Source organism: Salmo salar, chromosome ssa07, assembly GCF_905237065.1.
Source record: "Salmo salar chromosome ssa07, Ssal_v3.1, whole genome shotgun sequence".
NCBI classification, from domain to species: domain Eukaryota; kingdom Metazoa; phylum Chordata; class Actinopteri; order Salmoniformes; family Salmonidae; genus Salmo; species Salmo salar.
Genome location: NC_059448.1, coordinates 27146305 through 27169267, shown reverse-complemented (window position 1 = coordinate 27169267; position 22963 = coordinate 27146305). Strand labels below are relative to the sequence as shown.

General features: G+C 41.6%; 1 protein-coding gene across 1 annotated transcript in view; it reads right to left on the bottom strand.

Moving 5' to 3' along the window:
• Window positions 1-22415, bottom strand: part of pea15 (proliferation and apoptosis adaptor protein 15) — a 62910-nt gene extending 40495 nt beyond the window's left edge. The window contains 1 exon segment of the mRNA NM_001146575.1: window positions 22250-22415. The gene's annotated coding sequence lies outside the window, so the exon portion shown is untranslated.
• Window positions 22416-22963: the final 548 nt, after the last annotated feature.

The window sequence follows — 22963 nt, the reverse complement described above, 5'->3', positions numbered from 1 at the left end:
TCTACAAATGCGTACAGAGGCCCATTTGCAACAATGTGTTAGCTAATCCACGTTTATCATTTTAAAAGGCTAATTGATCATTACAAAACCCTTTTGTAATTATGTTAGCACGGCTAAAAACTGTTGTCCTGATTAAAGAAGCAATAAAACTGGCCTTCTTTAGAATAGTTGAGTGTCTGGAGCATCAGCATTTGTGGGTTCGATTACAGGCTCAAAATGGCCAGAAACTAAGAACTTTCTTCTGAAACTCGTCAGTCCATTCTTGTTCTGAGAAATAAAGGCTATTCCACGCGAGAAATTGCCAAGAAACTGAAAATCTCATACAACGCTGTGTACTACTCTCGTCACAGAACAGTTCAAACTGGCTCTAACCAGAATAGAAAGAGGAGTGGGAGGCTCTGGTGCACAGCTGAGCAAGAGGACAAGTACATTAGAGTGTCTAGTTTGAGAAACAGACGCCTCACAAGTCCTCAACTGGCAGCTTCATTAAATAGTACCAACAAAACACCAGTCTCAACGCCAACAGTGAAGAGGCGACTCCGGGATGCTGGTCTTCTAGGCAGAGTTCCTCTGTTCAGTGTCTGTGTTATTTTGCTACATCTTAATCTTTTCTTTTTATTGGCCAGTCTGAGATATGGCTTTGTCTTTGCAACTCTGCCTAGAAGGCCAGCATCCCGGAGTCGCCTCTTCACTGTTGACGTTGAGACTGGTGTTTTGTTGGTACTATTTAATGAAACTGCCAGTTGAGGACTTGTGAGGCGTATGTTTCTCAAACTAGACACTCTAACGTACTTGTCCTCTTGCTCAGCTGTGCACCGGAGCCTCCCACTCCTCTTTCAAAAACAAGAACCTTTCAAGTGACCCCAAACTTTTGAACGGTAGTGTATATATATATTTTTATATATATATATATATATATATATATATATATATATATATATATAGAGAGAGAGAGAGAGAGAGAGAGAGAGAGAGAGAGAGAGAGAGAGAGAGAGAGAGAGAGAGAGAGAGAGAGAGAGAGAGAGCAAGATACAATGGAGAAAAGAGAAGCAGAGAATATTGGGTATTTAGCGTGTAGCCTAATGAAAGAGAGTAGTGAGCACTTGTCACATGATATACATGTTTTTAATCAGCTCTCAAATGTCGAGAGCCACTCATTTCCTGGAGCCACATTGAGATAAGGTTAAAAGGTCATCAAGTCAACAGAGTGGAGGTCAATGATCATCCAGCATCAACAAGAGTATTTCTTAGTATTCATCAGCATGTGCAGGTGTGCATGTGTATGTGTGTGTGGTGTGTGTGTCGGTTTGCGTAACTTGAGTTTATGAGTGAATGGATGTGAGCACAATGATTCAGCTTTGTCTGAAGTTATAGGAGACTTAAATCCAATTCTTCCTCGCTTTACTGAGGGCTGGGTCCACAGCCTAGTCTTAGACAGGACACACACACACACACACACTAGTCTTAGGTAAGACCCGCTACTTGGATGACGTCAAACCTCCGACAAGTGTTAAAGGAGAAACAGCTTGTTCTTTCATTCCTTTCATCACCTTCCCGCTCTTCCAACACCTCTTCTGTTTCCCTCTCCCTCTCCTCCCTCTCTTTCTCCCTCCACACCCTCTCAATTAAATTCAAAGGGACTTTATTGGCATTGGAAACAAACAGTGCATTCGGAAAGTATTCAGACCCTTTCAATTTTTCCACATTTTGTTTACGTTACAGCCTTATTCTAAAATTGATTAAATTGCTGTTATTTTTTTCTCATCAATCTACACACAATACCCCATAATAACAATGCACAACATTTGGAAGGGGAGGGTCGCTGCACAGCTATTTTCAGGTCTCTCCAGAGATGTTTGATCGGGTTCAAGTCCGGGCTCTGGCTGGGCCACTCAAGGACATTCAGAGACTTGTCCCGAAGCCCCTCTTGCATTGTCTTGGCTGTGTGCTTATGGTCGTTGTCCTGTTGGAAGGTGAACCTTCACCATTTGGGTGCCATTTAAGAATAAGGTTGTAACGTAACATAAAAGTCAAGGGGTCTGAATACTTTCAGAATGCACTGTATGCACAAAGTCTTTTTTGGCTGGCAAGCATGCAGAAGCCTTTATCCTCTTTATCCTTTCTCTCTACTAAGACTGTTATCGCTCTCTCAGATTCTGGTCCCTTGCCCCCTCCCACTCTTTTATTGCCCACCTCCAGATATCACAGTGGAAGAAGGAACTGAATAATATTAAGAAATGCTATAGATGGAAGGAAAGTCGTGTGGAAACCTACCAAAAAACTATTAGGCAAAAAACAAATTCAATCCCTTTTAGACAACTTCCTGGACAAAATGTTTCACTGTAATAGTGAAGGTGTAAATTTGACAGCAGAAAACCTAAACAGTATATTTCACCTCGCAGCTTCCCTATCAAATCTAAAAATGTCAAACAGAAAACCGAAGAAAATTAACAACAATGACAAATGGTTTGATGAAGAATGCAAAAACCTAAGATAGAAATTGAGAAACCTATCCAACCAAACACATAGAGACCCAGAAAACCTGAGTCTACGCCTTCACTATGGTGAATCACTAAAACAAAACAGAAATACACTACGGAAAAAGAAGGAACAGCTCATCAGAAATCAGCTGAATATAATTGAAGAATCCATTGACCCTAACCACTTCTGGGAAAATTGGAAAACACTAAACAAACAACAACACGAAGAGTTTTCTATCCAAAACGGAGATGTATGGAACAAACAGCAAAAACATATACATGATCAAATACAAATCTTAGAATCAACTATTAAAGACTACCAAAACCCACTAGATTCTCCACTTACTGTGAATGAACTACAGCTGGCCCTGGGGCTCTGTTCACAAACACAAACAGACCCCACAGAGCCCCAGGACAGCAACACAATTAGACCCAACCAAATCATGAAAAAACAAAAAGATAATTACTTGACATATTGGAAAGTATTAACAAAAAAACAGAGTAAACTAGAATGCTATTTTGCCCTAAACAGAGAGTACACAGTGGCAGAATACCTTACCACTGTGACTGACCCAAACTTAAGGAAAGCTTTGACTGTACAGACTCAGTGAGCATAGCCTTGCTATTGAGGAAGGCTGCCATAGGCAAACAGGCTATGTGTACAATGCCCACAAAATGAGGTGGAAACTGAGCTCCTGCCAAATGTATGACCATATTAGAGACACATATTTCCCTCAGATTACACAGACCCACAAAGAATTCGAAAACAATTCCATATCCGCAGCAAGATTTGTGACCTTTTGCCACAAGAAAAGGGAAACGAGTGAAGAACAAACACCATTGTAAATACAACCCATATTTATGTTTATTTATTTTCCCTTTTGTACTTTAACTATTTCAACATAATATGACATTTGAAATGTCTTTATTCTTTTGGAACTTTTGTGGGTGTAACGTTTACTTTCCCTCAACTATGCAAACCTGTATGTAGGACAATTTTAGGAAGCACTCCTTTACAAAACAGAGACACAACCCCTACTTTCTAAAATCCTCCTATGGAAGAGATACATAGATGATGTCTTTGTGCTCTGGGAAGGAAGTCAGCAGGAACTAAATGAATACCACTCTACTAAACGAGAGCTCTGAATAACTCAAACTCACCATGCAGACTGATGAGAGAAAAATAAACTACCTGGATTCATGGATGATCAAAGAGAATGATGCATTACACACAGATTTATACACAAAGCCCACAGACCGCAATACCTTGCTAAGTGTGGATAGTATGCATCCCCTTCCCCTCAACAATGGACTAACATACAGCCAGTTATGCAGGGTTAAACGAATCTGTGGCCACCAGACAGATTTTGACCGCAATGCTAAAAAAATGACAGATCAATTCAAAATGAGAGGCTACAAGGACAAAACTCTTGATGCTGCAATGATGTAAATATAAAAAAAATCAAGAGAGGAATTACTTAAAACTCAACCAAAGAAAAACAACGCAACCGTCTTTTACACTTAGACACTCTTGACACCCATTGGGTTAAATGCGGAAGAGACGTTTCAGTTGAATGCATTCAGTTGTACAATTGACTAGGTATCCCCCTTTCCCTTTCCCTTTCCAAATGGGAACTACAAATGTGGCTCATGCGCATAGCGCAATAGCACTATAAAAACATCCTACTTCAGACACCCACGTACAGGTCGAACAATCCCTGTTAGGGTATCATCTCATGCAAGACCAAGGGAGTAATCTCTCTCATCACCTGTTCATGTGGAAAAGCCTACGTAGGACAAACGAAAAGACAATTAAAACAACGCATAGCTAAACACCGCAACTCAATCAGGTGTAAGAACATTGACTATCCAGTAGCAGCTCACTTTGTTGAAGCTAACTATCCAATCTCCTCCCTCAAATACACAGGCATTGAGCATGTTGCTCTACCAAGGAGAGGAGGTAACATCGAGATCCTACTACTACAAAGGGAGGCTTACTGGATATCCGATCTAAAAACATTGACCCCCTAGTGGTCTGAATATTCACTTTGATCTCAGGCCCTTCTTATGTACAATTCTCTCTTTTATGAACTTTTTTAAGTCTTATAAATGTATATATTCTTTCTACAGCTTATTAGCGTACAGCTATTATGTTCACCCTATTGATGATGCTTATTATGCATTAGGGTTGAACTAAAAGATTACATGTCACAAATATGAAATAGGAAACAATTAAATAGGTGATATTGAATTAAACAATAATGTATGTTGACGCTAATATTATGTACAATATTAAATTACGTTTCCATTTGATAACAATAGCCTAGTATATTTAATATGCCATAAACTATTTTTTTTTTAACAGTTTCACTCAATTCATTCTAATTAACTTAATCATTATGACACACCCCTCACTATTGTCATTGGTTGCACTAATTGCACTGTGTGTCCACATAACCTGGTTCAAGTATTCATGACATTACCCTGAGGAAGGCACAGTGATGCCGAAACATTGGTGATTTACCCAATAAACGACTGGGAGTTGATATATGGAGTGTGTGACTCTCTTTATTTTCTATTGTTTATAGTTTATTCGCCGTTAGTCAGCACCTCCACACAAAATTATTTTTCTGGGTGTGCGCCAGCTCATGTTTTTTTTATTGTAATGTTTACTGTATTTGTAAACATTACAAACAATGTTTGTATTGTTTATTTCACTTTTGTTTATCATCTACTTCACTTGCTTTGGCAATGTTAATAATATTTCCCATGCCAATAAAGCCCTTAAATTGAATTGAGAGAGAGAGAGAGAGAGAGAGAGAGAGAGAGAGAGAGAGAGAGAGAGAGAAAGAGATAGAGAGAGGTTTGGCGAGAGGAGGGGTAGAGGAGAGAGGGCGAGAAAGAGAGAAAGGGAGAGCGAGGGAGGCATGTAGACAGAGAGGGGGAAATTGAATTGAGAGAGAGAGAGAGAGAGAGAGAGAGAGAGAGAGAGAGAGAGCGATAGAAAGGAAGAAAGAGTGCTATAGCTTGGCTGACAACCTCTCACAGGGTGAAAAACAACACCATAACATTCACACTGCTGTCAACAGCCTAACACACAACCAATATTGCAGCCTCCTACACATTCAAATACACACACTGCAATATGCAAACAGTTGCACAAATCCACTCACACAGTTAAGCACAAACGTTTAATGAAAAAAATGAAGAACACTTAGAGTAGAAAAATGCTGTGTGTGTGTGTTGACCCTGTCCAGGTCGAATGGTTGCGCTAGCTCTTGCATCATATGAGGTACCGTTTGTAACATGCTACAATTTTGTCCAAAAGATGTATCCCATGCCAAAACATATTAAAGGGATACTTTAGGATTTTGGTATTGAAGCCCTTTATCTACTTCCCCAGAGTCGGATGAACTCACGGATGCCATTTTTATGCATCTGCATCCAGTATGATGGAAGTTATAGGTAGTTTTGCAAGCCAATGCTTGCAGTTACCATAGACTTTGAGTCACTGCGCTAACGCTACTTAGCAATTGCGCTAATGCTAGTTAGCAACTTCCTTCAAACTGCATGCAGAGACAAACATTTTATCCACGAGTTCATCTGACTCTGGGGAAGTAGATAAAGTGATTCATTGCCAAAATCCTGAAGTATCCCTTTACTTCTCTCCATTGGTTGGTTTAGCGTGAGAGTGTACAACATGGCCATTACTGTTACATTCACACCCCATAGGGCGCTGTATCTTCGCTAGACCAAGTGCCCCTTAACCTCTCTTGGGTAGGGGGCAGTATTTTCATGGCCGGATGAAAAACGCACCCAAATTAAACTGCCTACTACTCGGGCCCAGAAACTAGAATATGCATATTATTAGTAGATTTGGATAGAAAACACTCTGAAGTTTCTAAAACTGTTTCAATGATGTCTGTGAGTATAACAAAACTCATATGGCAGGCAAAAACCTGAGAAAAATCCAACCAGGAAGTGGGAAATCTGATGCTTGTAGTCTTTTCAAGTCATTGCCTATCTAACACACAGTGACTCATTTTGCACTTCCTAAGGCTTCCACTAGATGTCAACAGTCTTTAGAACCTAGTTTCAGGCTTTTGCAGTGAACAGAGAGCGAACAAGAAGGCCGGGAAATTGGTGACTCAGAAAATGACATGAGTTTTGTAGCGCGCATTCACGTGATGAAGTAGCTGTGTTCCGTAACGTTTTTCAAGACATTGGAATCATCCGGTTGGAATATTATTGAAGTTTTATGTTAAAAAGGCCCTAAAGATTGATGCTATACAACGTTTGACATGTTTCAAGGAACGTAAATAGAACCTTTATTGACTTTTCGTCGTGAAATTTTGGGCGCGCTTCCTACATTTGGAGTAGCTTACTGAACGCGCTAACAACAAGGAAGTATTTGGACATAAATTATGGACTTTATCGAACAAAACAACATTTATTGTGGACCTGGAATTCCTGGAAGTGCCTTCTGATGAAGATCATCAAAGGTAAGTGAATATTTATAATGCTATTTATGATTTTAGATGACTCCAAAATGGCGGGTATCTGTATTGCCTGGTGTATTTTTCTGAGTGCCGTACTCAGATTATTGCAAAGTGTGCTTTCCCCGTGAAGCTTTTTTGAAATCTGTCACAGCGGTTGCATAAAGGAGATGTTTATCTATAATTCTTTGAATAACAGTTTAATATTTTATCAACGTTTATGATGAGTATTTTTGTAAATTGTTGTGCTGATTCACCGACAGTATTGGAGGCAAAATATTTTCTGAACATCATGCGCCAATGTAAAATGCTGTTTTTGGATATAAATATGAACTTTATCGAACAAAACATACATGTATTGTCTAACATTGAGTCCTAGGAGTGTCATCTGATGAAGATCGTCAAAGGTTAGTGCTTAATTTTAGCTGAATTTCTGTTTTTTGTGACCCCTCTCCTGCTTGGAAAATGGCTGTGTGGTTTTTCTTGTGTTGTCCCTGTCCTAACATAATCTTGTCACGTCCTGACCAGTATAAGGGGTTATTTGTTATTGTAGTTTGGTCAGGACGTGGCAGGGGTGTGTTTGTTTTGTGTTGTCTGGGTTTTTGGGTACTGTTCTATGTTTTGTATTTCTATGTACCCTATTACAGGGGCTGAGTCACTGGCTTACTGGTGTTCTTCCATGCCGTCCATGGGAGGGGTGCGTCACTTGAGTGGGTTGAGTCACTGACGTGGTCTTCCTGTCTGGGTTGGCCCCCCCCCCCCCCTTGGGTTGTGCCATGGCAGAGATCTTTGTGGGCTATACTCGGCCTTGTCTTAGGACGGTAAGTTGGTGGTTGGAGACATCCCTCTAGTGGTGTGGGGGCTGTGCTTTGGCAAAGTGGGTGGGGTTATATCCTGCCTGTTTGGCCCTGTCCGGGGGTATCATCGGATGGGGCCACAGTGTCTTCTGATCCCTCCTGTCTCAGCCTCCAGTATTTATGCTGCAGTAGTTTATGTGTCGGGGGGCTAGGGTCAGTCTGTTACATCTGGAGTATTTCTCTTGTCTTATCCGGTGTCCTGTGTGAATTTAAATATGCTCTCTCTAATTCTCTCTTTCTCTCTTTCTTTCTTTCTCTTGGAGGACCTGAGTGAGCCCTAGGACCATGCCTCAGGACTACCTGGCATGATGACTCCTTGCTGTCCCCAGTCCACCTGGCCATGCTGCTGCTCCAGTTTCAACTGTTCTGCCTGCGGCTATGGAACCCTGACCTGTTCACCGGACGTGCTTGTTGCACCCTCGACAACTACTATGATTATTATTATTTGACCATGCTGGTCATTTATGAACATTTTAACATTTTGACCATGTTCTTTTATAATATCCACCTGGCACAGCCAGAAGAGGACTGGCCACCCCTCATAGCCTGGTTCCTCTCTAGGTTTTGGCCTTTCTAGGGAGTTTTTCCTAGGGAGTTTTTCCTAGCCACCGTGCTTCTTTCACATGCATTGCTTGCTGTTTGGGGTTTTAGGCTGGGTTTCTGTACAGCACTTTGAGATATCAGCTGATGTACGAAGGGCTATATAAATAAATTTGATTTGATTATTTTCTAGTTATTCTATTTCTATGTTTAGTTTATTGTTTTGACCTTCAATTGGAGGCAGCTGTTCCTCGTTGCCTCTAATTGAAGGTCCTATTTAGTGGGGGTGTTTTTCTATGGGTTTTGTGGGTAGTTGTTTCTTGTTTAGCTGTGTGCTTGACAGGACTGTTTTTGTCGTTCTTTTTGTTCAGTGTTCATTTATTTAATTTAGAAGAAAATGAGCATTCACATCCCCGCTTCATTTTGGTCAAATCACTACGACGCCCGTGACAAATCTAACTTTATGCTTTCGCGTAAAGCCTTTTTGAAATCGGACAATGTGGTTACATTAAGGAGAAGTGTATCTTTAAAATGGTGTAAAATAGTCGTGTGTTTGAGAACTTTGAATTATGACATTTTGTTGTTTTGAATTTGGCGCTCTGATTTTTCACTGGCTGTTGAATAGTGTGAGAGAGAGGTTAATAGGAAAATTGCCACTGGTAATGTCCTCTGGTAATGTCCTCCAATCTTGCTCCAGGAAGCCAGTTCACACACACACACAGGAAGATGAGGATTGGATGATTGACTGAGTTTAATTTTCTCTGAATCATATTGCTTCCTCCTCCTCCTCACTGCTGAAGATTCCGCTAATGGAAAATAGCGAAGTGTACACAGGCAAGCACACACACAAACACACACACACACACACACACACACACACACACACACACACACACACACACACACACACACACACACACACACACACACACACACACACACACACACACACACACACACACACACACACACACTCCTGTGAATCATGCTGTAAAGTGTAGAATCACACAGTGATGCTGCTTGAGAGTGAAGTAATTCTCTATTTGATTGTTTATCTCTGCAACATACTGCTTATATACACACAGACTGAAACGCTAAGTGTGGGTTTGAGCTATTACAATATAGATGTAGATGAACTAGAAGGTCACGGGAGGGGTGGTCAGTGGCTCAAATACAGCTATTATAGTATAAATATATACCACAAAGAAGGGAAGATAAGGTGAGGTCACCTATCTTTCCCCACATTGACATCATCAGATCTGAGTGACACTATCCCCTTTAAGCCAATGGATAAGAGTGACTGCCATGACTTGAATGATAACTTCCTCCTCTCTAGGCTTGGGCAGTATCCAGATTGTCATATCGTCATACCGTAATTTCCCATATCCCAGGATTTACGGTATTACCGGCATAGCACACAAGGGGGCGATTAAACCGCAAGAAAAGCCCATTGGGCCTCTATTACCAGAACACAAACAAATTTAGCACAAACTAATAGCAAAATCACCATTACCTAAATTCTAACCAGCGAAAATAAACATAAACTAATTGCAAAGACAGGAAAATCCAGCTCGTAAAGTTATACAAGCATAGCTAGTAGCTAACGAATGTCATTGTTGGTGAGCGTGGACATTTACAAGCGAAAGTGAACGAGAGAAATTATGCAAATGAACAAAGATGTGATGCATGCTTTTCTGAAGGAAGAGCACCATGTGTACACGGAGCCGATGTGAGAAGAAGAAAAAACGCTAGTAGGAAGCAGAGGGAAAAAATGGCAGCTGTACAGACAACTCATCCAGAGCTCCATGACGTCTGGCAGAAAGCTATTATAAGATATCTGATGGCATTTAGTAGTGAATTGCATACAAGTGTTACTTCATCACCTAATGTGCGCCGCACAACAGAGACTTGCCGATAGATATAGAATGCTGTGGACTCACCAGCTCCCGCTTTCTCCCACTGTGCTACTTACAAACAATCATGTGACTGGCTCAACTGTTCTGGGGAACTACGGTAAGCTTCATAACGTAAAATAAACTGACAGGTGAAATGAAAAACGCAATCTGCTTTATATCCTAACGTATTACACAAGTTGACTGCAGGTAATAACTTAAAAAGTAGGGACAAATATTTGATTTTACTGAAAATCTTCAAAGAAATAGTTCCAACGGTATTGACGGTATTTTCCAAATACCCCGATATATGGTATGTACGGTATACCGCCCAAGCCTACTGCTCTCCTCTCCTTTGGTCTCTCCCTCTCTTTTCCGAGGATGTCTGTAACTGTAGATGACTCAGACACACTCCTCCTTTCCCTTCTTCCCTCCTTCCCCTCCTCTTCTGAAAAGATGCACTCCTTTCCCTCTCCCTCCCTCCTTCCCCTATCCCTCCTTTCTTCCCTCCTTCCCCTCTGCAAGAAAAGTAAAGCAAAGTAACACTCCTGGCTGTAGCTGCCGACTCGCCCCGTAACAAAAAGGAGAACAGCACACTCTAGGAGCTCAGACACAATCATTTTATAACCAACGTTTCAACAGCCAAACTGTCTTCATTAGGGTATAACGACAAACACTAGTCACTAGTTTATATAGCTTGAAAGGACACACACACACACACACACACACACACACACACACACACACACACACACACACACACACACACACACACACACACACACACACACACACACACACACACACACACACACACACAGGTGTCTGCAATCCTGGCTTGACTTCATTGGTTGATTTACAGATATAAATAGAAGATATAAAAAAGCATGAATGGATAACGGATGTGCTACCTGTCCCAGACCTGCTGTTTTCAACTCTCTAGAGACAGCAGGAGCGGTAGAGATATTCTCAATGATCGGCTATGAAAAGCCAACTGACATTTACTGTTGAGGTGCTGACTTGTTGCACCCTCGACAACTACTGTGATTATTATTATGAACATTTGAACATCTTGGCCATGTTCTGTTATAATCTCCACCCGGCACAGTCAGAAGAGGACTGGCCACCCCTCATAGCCTGGTTCCTCTCTAGGTTTCTTCCTAGGTTTTGGCCTTTCTAGGGAGTTTTTCCTAGCCACCGTGCTTCTACACCTGCATTACTTGCTGTTTGGGGTTTTAGGCTGGGTTTCTGTACAGCACTCCTGCAGTGTCCTTCCCTCTCTTTTTCCAGTGTTTTCATCTCTACGGGACTTAAAGTAGGAGGCTTTTGTTATTCTTGTCAAAACAAACAGGAGATAATAGTATTACTTTTCAATGTCAAAGTCAAAGCCGGTGTCCTTTCCTGTCCTGTCCTCCCTCTGATTTATTTAATTAGCCAAATAAATCCCCAATACAAAACGTCGGCCATTTTCCTCCCATCCTGCCGCTGGGCTATTTTCAGACAGCAGAGCTGAACAGGGTGACTATAATCAGGAGTTTGGCCCACATTCAATGGGAAGTAGACTGTGTGTGTGTGTATGTCTCTCTCTCTGTGTGTGTGTGTATGTGTGTGTGCGCGCGTGTGTGTGTGTGTATTTCCAGTGTAACAGACAAACAGCAGCTGTTGATAAGCTGACAGGGACTGAGCTCGTGGTATATACACTAATCCTTCTGCACATGTGTTTTACTAACCAATATTATTAACTGGCTTTGCAGAATAAAAACACTTGTGCAAACACATGACATAACACACAGTCAACACAATGTAACGTGTCTGAGAAAGTGCCTCAGATGTAGGATCTTAATTTGATCACTCATTTGGTGCTGCAAATTTTCCTGCACAGCAAATGCAGTACCTATAGGATAAGGAAAGAGACGACACAACAGTGGTAGGCCTGATTACCAACAACGACGAGACAGCCTACAGGGATGAGATGAGGGCCCTGGTGGAGTGGTGCCAGGAAAATAACCTCTCCTTCAACATCAACAACACAAAAGGGCTGATCGTGGACTTCAGGAGACAGCTGAAGGATCACGGCCCCATCCACATCCACGGGGCCGCAGTGGAGAAGGTGAAAAGCTTCAAGTTCCTCGGCCTACACAGCACTGACAATCTGAAATGGTCCACCCACACAGACAGTGTGGTGAAGAAGGCGCAACAGCGCCTCTTCAACCTCAGGAGGCTGAAGAAATATGGCTTGGCCCATAAGACCCTCACAAACTTTTACAGATGCACCATTGAGAGCATCCTATCGGGCTGTATCACCGCCTGGTACGGCAACTGCACCGTCCACGACCGCAGGGCTCTCCAAAGGTTGGTGTTGGTCTGCCCAACACATCACCGGGGGCACGCTGCCTGCCCCCCAGGACATCTACAGCATCTGGTGTCACAGGAAGGCCAAGACAATCTTCAAGGACCTCACCCAGCCGAGCCATGGCCTGTTCACCCCGCTACCATCCAGAAGGCGAGGTCAGTAGAGGTGCATCAAAGCTGGGACCGAGGTGCATCAAAGCTGGGAACGGCCATCAGACCGTTAAATAGTCACCACTAGACGGCCCCCACCCAGTACCCTGCCCTGAACTTAAGTCACTGTCACAAGACAGCTACCACCCGGTTACTCTAGCATGCAACTTAGAGGCTGCTGCCCTATGTACATAGTCATGGAACACTGGTCACTTTAAATAATGTTTACATACTGTTTTACCCACTTCATATCTATATACTGTACTCTAGTCAAGCCCATGCTATTGAACTATTACTGTACATATCCTATTCTTCAGATATACTACATATTCTATCCATACTCTCCATATTGTCTATAAATCCCATCACATAATTTTATATATATGAATTTGAATTTGAAAATCTAATCAAACACTTCATGAGAGCCCATGAGCTCATGTTGCTCAACATTTCAATAGGCTATGCAACTGAGCGAGAAAACAGAGTTGTTGCCTCTATATTTATTCCTCAACTTTCCTAATATTAAGCACATTGCTTATATTTACAACAGGAGCATAGTCTACCTGGCTGGCATGAAAATAAACCACGGGAAAAAGCGTCCTCCATTCGCTATTTAAGTGCATAGATGACATGTATTTTTTCCCGCTGCCCCTGTTTTGATACAGGTGTATGATAATGGTCCATTCTAAATTAAAACAAATTTCACACATATATTATTTAGTGTATGTAAAGACAAGATTAAATCAAGAATAGTCTGATGGCTGGCAATATTAGCCTATCACTTGTGAATTATATATTACCACTTGTGAATGGCCTTTTTTTGCGCAACTTTTTTGAATCATATTCGCACACCTCATGTAGCCTAGCCCATAGGCCTCTATGTTTTAATAAGATTTGTATCGCAACTAAACTGGCAAATAACTTCTTAAAATTAAGCACGTAAATCCGCTTTACAAGGGGTGTAGAGCCTGAGTTTCAAGTTTGGGGAAGATCATTTTCACCATAAAAATGCACCTTTATAATAAAAGCATTACATGCATAATTGCATTTGCAGTCAGTTTTGATCATGGTGTTTTCCACTAATGGAACATTTGCGCTTATAGCCTACTATACCATGTGTGCATTGCTGCGCTTATAATGTAAAGAAATAACTTAATAGTTTATCAACATTTTAAGCAAAATGTTCTGATCTGTTGCGTCAGCCACATTGCGTAAAAACTGTTTTGATGCTAGTGGTTGAATTCATTTGGGATCTATCGCATTCCACAATTGTCTCAGACTATGTTTGGAATATTTAATTTCTTGCACAGAATAGAATAGGTCGACCTTTGTACTATGGGGGATAGTAGCTTGACATAGACTAGTGCTTTTGCTGTTCATTAGGGCTTCTCATCTTGTTGGCTGACGAAAAGTAAATGTGGACAGTTCTTCCAATATCTTGAAAATGTACCTTGGAATTGGATAAGGGCACTCGCAGGTGCGTCCCGGTGTGTCTGTCTTCACTTGTAGCCTGTGAGAAAGACCCGATCACGTGATGGAGTGTGCAGCACTCAGGGAGATGGGCACAACGGCCCCTGGCTGCAAAAGGCATGGATTTTTTTAGGGTGCATTACGGCCACACAAAGGGGATGTCGCCGTGAAATTCTAAGCATTATCAAGTGCTTGTCAAATTGTGAATGAGTGACTGATGTAGTGTGTACAGCCTGTGCAAAAAAACAAAGCAGAGCTCATGCCTTTTAAGCGAAGTTTTCAAATCATCATTAGAGTCGCATCATGCCGCCTTACAATGTATTTAAAATCTAAACATACAGCCCAACGTTTGTAGAACAACTAGAGTTACATTAATAGCTCTAGGAATACCTATTTCTTTGTTAACTTCTCAACACAGAATAGCCGCATGTGTGCACTCCCTCAAATCGTTTGGAGATTTTATTCAGCTTTGTTCAATTGTATTCTTCATACTATAAAATAATGCCACGCAATTCTAAGCAAATATTGTCTGCTAAATGAACTAGTGTAGCCCACAGCCATTTGGCATAGCCAGATCAGGACCTAACATAAGGACAACTTATGTTAGGTAAGCAATTCTGTTCTTCTGAAATAGACTACATTTTCTTCATATCACGCATCTTTTGACCTGTCTTTAATGAATTATGGATTTATTGTGAAGGTGTAGGCTATATTACATGGATTTATGAATCTTTTTTAAATGTAGATGTGCCAAAGGTCAGCATCAGTGTCTTGTAGGCTATGTGTGGATGCCAGGAGATGCTAAATGTGTTTATGTTAATCAACGGCCAATTACCGTGACTCTGACAGTTATTTGCTTGACAATCACCGGCTGATGAAATTTCGTGACCGCCACAGCCCTAGTTGTGTATTGTTAGATATTACTGCACTGTTGGAGCTAGGAACACAAGCGTTTCGCTACACCTGGAATAACATCTGCGAAATAGGTGTATGCGACCAATAACATTTGATTTGATTAGGTATCTTCATGTGGATTACATAAGCAACAGCACAGCACAAGGTCAAACCCGCATGCGTGCACACACTGACACACACACACGGACGTGCGTATGGACACACATGCATGCACGAACGCATGCGAGCACACACGCACCTACTGAGCGTGTCTCTGCCTGTCTTTTTATTGTGTTATAGTGTATGTCAAAGCCGGGGGAATCAAGTTAACATCGTTATCTGGCACTGAGCTTCACAACAAGCCACGAAGTAATGGAAGTCTTTCACCTTAGCTTGATAGAAGGGAAACTGATCAAATGTGAAGCTTGTGTGTCTGTGCAACCCTTAATGCCTGCCTGGCCAAGACCCAAATTGCTGGATGGATGGCTAGATTCATGTCTTACTGAGCAAAAAGAACGGTGAGAAAGACAAGGGCCAGAAAGGATTGAAAACAAAAGACTTTGGGATTTGTGCTCTTATGGGGAATACAAATCTCTTAACAGCACCCAGGTTTAGAGATATCCACAGTGCCATGGTAACATACACCCACTTCCATCCATCCATCCACCTCTCTTTCTTTCCATCTTTTTACACTGATGCTTGCTGACAGCACACACACTGGCTCCTTGGTTACACAGTGGTTGGCATGGGCAAACTCACGCTCTCTCTCGTTCTCTCTCTCTCTCGCTCTCGCTCACACTCACTCTATCTCTCCCTCTCTCTCTGTTTCTCTGTCGCACTGTCTCACTCCCTCTCTCTACCCTCTCTATTCCACTTGATCATCTCAACAGCAGATGAAGAGGCAGAGTACAGGCACAGACCAGACTCCCTGCCTAGAGATGCAGACTTTCTCTCTCTCTTTAAATTCAATTAAATTATATTTGCTTTATTGGCATGACGTAACAATGTACATATTGCCAAAGCTTACTTTGGAGATTTACAATATTAACAAAATTAAAATAATAATCAATATTGTCAATGGGACAACAGTAACAACAATAATCAAGGGTCAAAATAACCATTAATTTAACAATGGCATAACAATTAATTTAATTTAACAATGGCATAACAATGTCCCTCATTTTATGGCAGGCAGCAATGTCATGCGATGCCAACCCACAGCTCTCTGCGTCCTCCCCCAACAGGATGGGTAGTCTATTCTCATCAGAGAGTTCTTTGAAACTTTGAAAAAGGGTTTCAAATTTGGGGAAGTGACACTCTAATTGTTCTATATTTTTGACATTTTGTCAGGAAATGCAGCTCCGTCTCGGGTTCTGCTGTGGTGCAGTGGTTGCACAGCCTTTCCTCTACAGGGAGCCAGGTTTTTCCTGTGTCTACCCTTCTCAATGGTAAGGCTGTGCTCACTGTACCGTGTCAAGGTTTTGATTAGTAACCATGGTGAAATAATTTGCCACGGTGTACTGTCGATTTAGGGCCAGATAGCACTGCATTTTGCTTTATGCTTGTGCTTGTGTTTCCCAATAAGTAATGTAGTTTCATTTTGACTGTGTTGTAATTTGGTTTTTCTGATTGATTGGATGTTCTGGTCCTGAGGCTTTAGTGTGTTAGTCGAACAGGTTTGTGAAGTCATCCCCAGGACCAGCTGAGCTGGATGAGGGGACTATTTTCTTTGCTCAGCTCTTGACTTTGCAGGGCTTGATAGTGATATGAAAGGGGTTCACTATATTTTAGATGTTTCCAAAACTTATTTGCTCTTTTTTGAGTTGTTATTATTGGTGGATATTGGCCTAATTTTGCCCTGCATGCATTGTTTGTAGTTTTCCTCTGGACATGTGGGAGAATCTTACAGAACAGGGTTTCAATGGGGTGTTTGTCCCAGTGGGTGGGTGAAATCTTGTTTTGCAAGTGGGACCCCACACATCGCTGCCAGAAAGTGCAATTGGTTCAATGACACATTCAAATAGTTTTAGCCAATTTTTAATTGGTTTTGCAATTTGAATTTGTTTTTTAATGGCATAGAATGCCCTGCGTGCTTTCTCTCTCAGTTAATTCAGTGCCTCATTTAGGTGTCCAGTTGAGCTTATTTTTAAACCTAAGTAATTGTAGTGTGTGCAGTAATCTATATATTTTGTACCAATTGAGAACTTTAATCTAATTCCCTAAGATCTGGACCTTCTCTGGAAAATCATCGTTTTTGTCTTTTTGGGGTTTTACTGCCAGGGCCCAGGTCTGGTAGTACTACTCTAGCAGGCCATGTGCTATGGGCGACAGCAGGCACAGGTCATCTGCGAAGAGCAGGCATTTAACCTCTGAATTGTGGAGACTAACACCAGGGGCTGAGGATTTTTCTAGAATAGTGGCCTATTAGTTGATGTAATTATTGAAGAGTGCAGGGCTCAGGTTGCAACCCTGACGAAGGCCCCGCTCCTGGTTAAAGAATTCAGTAATTCAGCCAATTTTGATGCTGCACATATTGCCAGTTGATTTAATTATGTCATATGGTTTACACACTATACCACTTTCAATAACTTTGTAGAACAGTCCTGTATTCCAAATAGAATCAAATGCTTTTTGGAAGTCGATTAAGCAAGGGTACATTTTGGTATTCTTTTGGTGGACATGTTAATCTATCAGGGTGTCTAGGGTGTAAATATGATTGGTCATGCAATGTTTGGTATAAATCCAATTTGGCTTTTACTAAAGACATTGTGCTTATTAAGGAAGTTTAGAACTCTTACATTTATAATACTACAGAAAACTTTCCCCAGGTTACTGCTCACACAAATGCCTCTGTAGTTGGGGTAAAATCTCCATTCTTAAAGATCGGGGTTATGAGTCCTTGATTCCAGATGTCTGGGAAATAACCTACACTCAGGATCAAATTAAACAGTTTTAATATAGCCAATTGAAATTTTGCACATCTCATTTAGGATGCCATCAGGTCCGCATGCTTTTTTAAATTTGAGGGCCTGAAGTTTCTTATAGAGCTCCTGGTCAGTAATTGGGGAGTCCAAAGGATATTGATTGTCCTTTATAGCTTTTTCAAATCCATTCAACTTCTCATGAATTTTGCATTGTTCTGCGTTTCCATCAATTTGAACATTGTTGTAGAGTGTTTTAAAATGGGTAGTCCATATGTCACCATTTTGTATTGCTAATTCCTCTAGTTGAATTCTCTATTTCCCTTTCTGTCTCTATCTCTCTATCACACACACACACACACACACACACACACACACACACACACACACACACACACACACACACACACACACACACACACACACACACACACACACACACACACACACACACACACACACACACACAGACCAGACCCCCTGAAGATAAACTTTACAATGATGTGTGTGTGCGTGCGCATGCATGCGCGTATGTGTATGCATGAGCTCTGTGTGCGTAGTAAGATACAGAACAATTGACTGCTGGTACTGTATGACACACACAGGCCACCATATCCAAAACATACAGGCAGGAAGAGAGGCAGAGAAAACCAACACACACACAGCTGGACTGATCAGACTGAAGGTACAGATGTAGGATCTTAATTTGAGCCAGTATTCTACAGCAGGAAAATAATCCTGCAGCAACAGGAAATGTGAATTATTATGTGGATTATAATTAATGGAAAATGTTGTAGGGGTTGATACATTTTTTCGTTTGGCAAATCAAGTCTGACATTTTAAAGTGGAAATTACAAACTTTAAAAGCCTTTCTAACCTTTGAATACACTACAAGTTTGCATTTGCTGCTGTGCAGGAACATTCTCTGTAACAAAAGAGTGATCAAATGAAGATCTTACATCTGTATGAGGAATCCACCAAAAATGTGGTGGGTAGAAGGACAAATTGATAGGGAGGACAGACAGACAAACATGATAGAGATAGACAGAGATGGTGAGAGAGAGAGAGGGAGACAGGCAGACAGAAAGAGAGGCAGACAAACAGAGAGACAGGCAGACATATAGACATGCTAGCATCTACAGTAAAGAGTGAGACAGAGAAAGAGAAAGAGAGAAACAAAGATGAAGAGTTAGAGGTGCCCCTTTCTGTGGCACACAACGATATCACACACACACACACACCCACACACAATACCTCCATCTGTGCACTCAATCACCCTTCTCCAACCACAGCAGTCCAATCGAATCAACTCATATCAAATCAAATCACGGCTATTGAGACTTTTCATCTGGAAGCAGAGAGTGGATTATATATAGGAGGGGGGATGGGGGGGGCTGCTGTGTGTGTGTGTGTGTGTGTGTGTGTGTGTGTGTGTGTGTGTGTGTGTGTGTGTGTGCGCACACGATTCCAGGAAGATTCCATAATCCATAACAAACCAGGAATAGTGTAGCCTACATATGGGTTGTGTCCCAAATGGCACCCTATTTCCTATAATGTATAGTCCACTACTTTTTACCAGGGTGCTGACTGCATGGAAGCACTGCAGCATAGCAACTGTTGGGATGGGTTAATCAGGTTTTTGTGCCGACCCAGCTTAGAGCCGGGTGAGGCTTAAGCCCTTCTCTCCACCACACCATTGGACTGCCAGACAGTGGATGGTTGACCTTGTGAAAGAGAGAGCGAGAGAGAGAGAGAGAGAGAGAGGGGGGAGGATCTGTGTGTGTGTGTGTGTGTGTGTGTGTGTGTGTGTGTGTGTGTGTGTGTGTGTGTGTGTGTGTGCACGTTTGTGTGCATTCGTGTGTGACTGAATCAAAATTCCATATCTGTTCCAGAATTACATAATGTTCCAGAACCATGGTGGTTTGAAAGATTTTTGGGAGGAGTTCCAATTCCAAAATTCCAAAGTTATCTCCAGGGTTCAACTTCAACACAACACACCACCGACAGCTCAATGATGTAACACAGCACCCACCCTTGAAGACATAGTTTCCTCTACATCTGGAACTGAGTGAGAAGAACGTGTAAATATTCCGGAGATTTTCACAAGCACATCCCGACTCCCTTACTGTCGTTTCCAAAATATGTGCTGAGACTGCAGACCTCAATACAGAAACACTGCTTAAATGACATATCTTACATCGTAACATGACAAAGCATTTCATGTAATAGTTTCCTTTCCTTCAGGTACAGAGCGAGACATTCCTGATTCCACAATTGACTCAGTCAGAAAATGCTCAATGGTCACAGTAAAGAAACTTCTGCTCTGATAAGTGAGTCAAGAGAACAGCGGAGTGTGTGTCTTGGACGTGGTGGTAGAGGACATTGAGAGAGCTTGCTTTTTGGTTTAATGATCCTCTCTCTCTCTCTCTCTCTCTGCTGGGCCGGAATGGCTCTCCCATTTGATATATCGATTTTTTTTTTTTTGCTCGGCGGACAAAACTGTTCAGCACAGCAGAAATGTGCTTCCCCTTGGCTACGTCCTGTCTGTGTCTGTGGGAATGTATGCGGTCGAGTGTTTCGCCAGTCTCTGAGTCAACACAAAGGGGTTTTCGGGAAGACAAACTATTTAAAAACCGTCAGCACAAAAACAACTGGTCCTTTTCTAATAGCACAAAGCAGAGTAGCTTTCTTAGCGTGACAGTTGTAGTCGTTATATCTTCCTACAGAATGACTTGAAACAACATAAATATAGTCTGGTGCCGAATCTGTGTTTTTTTTAGCCAACTCCTCTGACTATTGTTGGACTAGTACACACTCAGTTTGTACAACAGATGTACAACGCATTTAATACATCGACTGACATACAACCAATATTTTGTTACGGGTTTGGTTGTTTAAAAAAGTTTACACAACCATTGTGTAGATCAGGAGACTTGTGGAAGTGGTCCTTGGTATATTTGGAATGTAACTTGTGAGAGAAAAGGCAGTGACAGGAAATGCATGCAATGGCAGCTGTCACCCTGTGCCTAACACTGTTTACACTGTTTAAAAGGCTAAACTGATTTTAGATCAGATCCTCCTCTGAGACGCTTGATACAGCTCCAGCTCTGTAGCCTAGTAGTGCAAGGTTTATTGTACACCAAATCACTGACATAAATGACAAGGAAATAGACTAAAAACAGTATTTTTGATGACAATATATTAGTAATGCATTAGTAATTAACCAACAATAATAGCAATATTAATTATTACCATTAGTATTATTATTTCATTATAGTACTGTCACTAATAACACCATTGTTGTCTCAATCATCAACCTTATTCATTACAGTATAGCCTAACAGTTGTCTTCAGCAAGCAGTCTATATGGTCGTTCGCATTCCCCCAATTGCTCATTCATGCACACATTCGTGCATGGTGATGCTGGGCTCGCGCAGCGGTCGGGATTAAGGATGATATGTGCTCAACATCTTCCTCATTTCCATTAATCACAGTCATGAGGAGGCACGACAAAACACCAACACATTAGCTAGGTCACAGGTTGTTTAACAGCATCGATTATTAAGATATTGTTGAACCACTCTCCGATATTGAACACCACAGAACGTTCCAGATAAAGTGGTTAGGGATGTCAATGTAAAAAAAAACGAACGGGATTAGCCTAGACTAGGCTACACAGCAATAGTGAGAAAGCAGAAGTGACAGTTTACACAATATCATCATAACGATTAATCAATACATCGAGTAAATGAAATGGTCCTTGAAGGATAAGACATTCGCCTATAATGCAAATTCATGGGTTAAGCAGTTCATTCAAACCGGGTTCTCTTCCTGGGCAACGTCCCATCATTCAAACAAAAAATAATTGCCGGGAGCGTTCACTTGTTGGGAAGTGGGTTATCATCCAAGACAATAGACAACCCAAACGAAAGTCATATCAAGTGTTTTGAAAAACAAAAGTATACATGTTATGGAAGTAGGGTTTATGGTTAATCATGTAACGGAATTCAATGATGATGGTTCCAAAATAATGATAAATCAAGTAGTAGCGCACAATCATTATTATATCATTGAATAACGACAAATCCAAAAAGCAAAAACAGAAAAACACACTCGCATACAATGACACACCAACATTATAACCTCCCATACAAATAGTGAGTGAAGCCAGAATATTTAAAAAATGTGTTGGCTTACCCCGGGCTTTGTGTAGGCTATGAGTCCGCGAAGAGAGATGCCCTGTTCTGTGGGTAAGATAGTGTTTGTTCACTTCTCTACCAGTTATCAAAATATGATTTGTATTCGATTGACGCACAATCTCGCTGCAAAATCGACTTCTTCAGTCAGCTCCTCTATCCAGAATGTAGCCTAGTTGGTTTAGGATGTTGTCAGCTCTGGGACGCCGTCTAGTGATGGATTTTATTTTATAAACATATAAAAGCGAGTACAAAAGCAATTGTTATGGCGAAATTCTATTGGCTAGTGTGGATAAGTGCTTTATTTTTGTTCCAGGCAAGTTCTATCCGTCCGTCCGGTTGTCTGGATACACAGTTTTGCCGGTTCGTTGATGGAAACGCCTTTTCTTTACTCTCTCTCTCTCTCTCTCTCTCTCTCTCTATCTCGGTTGTCTTTCCCGGTCACACGCGCTGTCTGATACCGTTGTTTTGCAGACACTCGCGCACACACATTTTTCCAAGATGATGTCACCGCGCTATCCGGTTTGCAAATCCTACCTCCTTTTCCATCCCTCCGTCCCTCCTGATTCCGATGCTATCCATCACTGCCACACCCCCTGACACGTTATTGTCCTCCAACTCTTTTTCTCTTGTTTCCTCCGATGTAACATCCAGTGTGGCATCGGAATCGCGAGCATCAGAGTCGTGGCACCTCGCCAGCCAGGAGCGCGAGGTA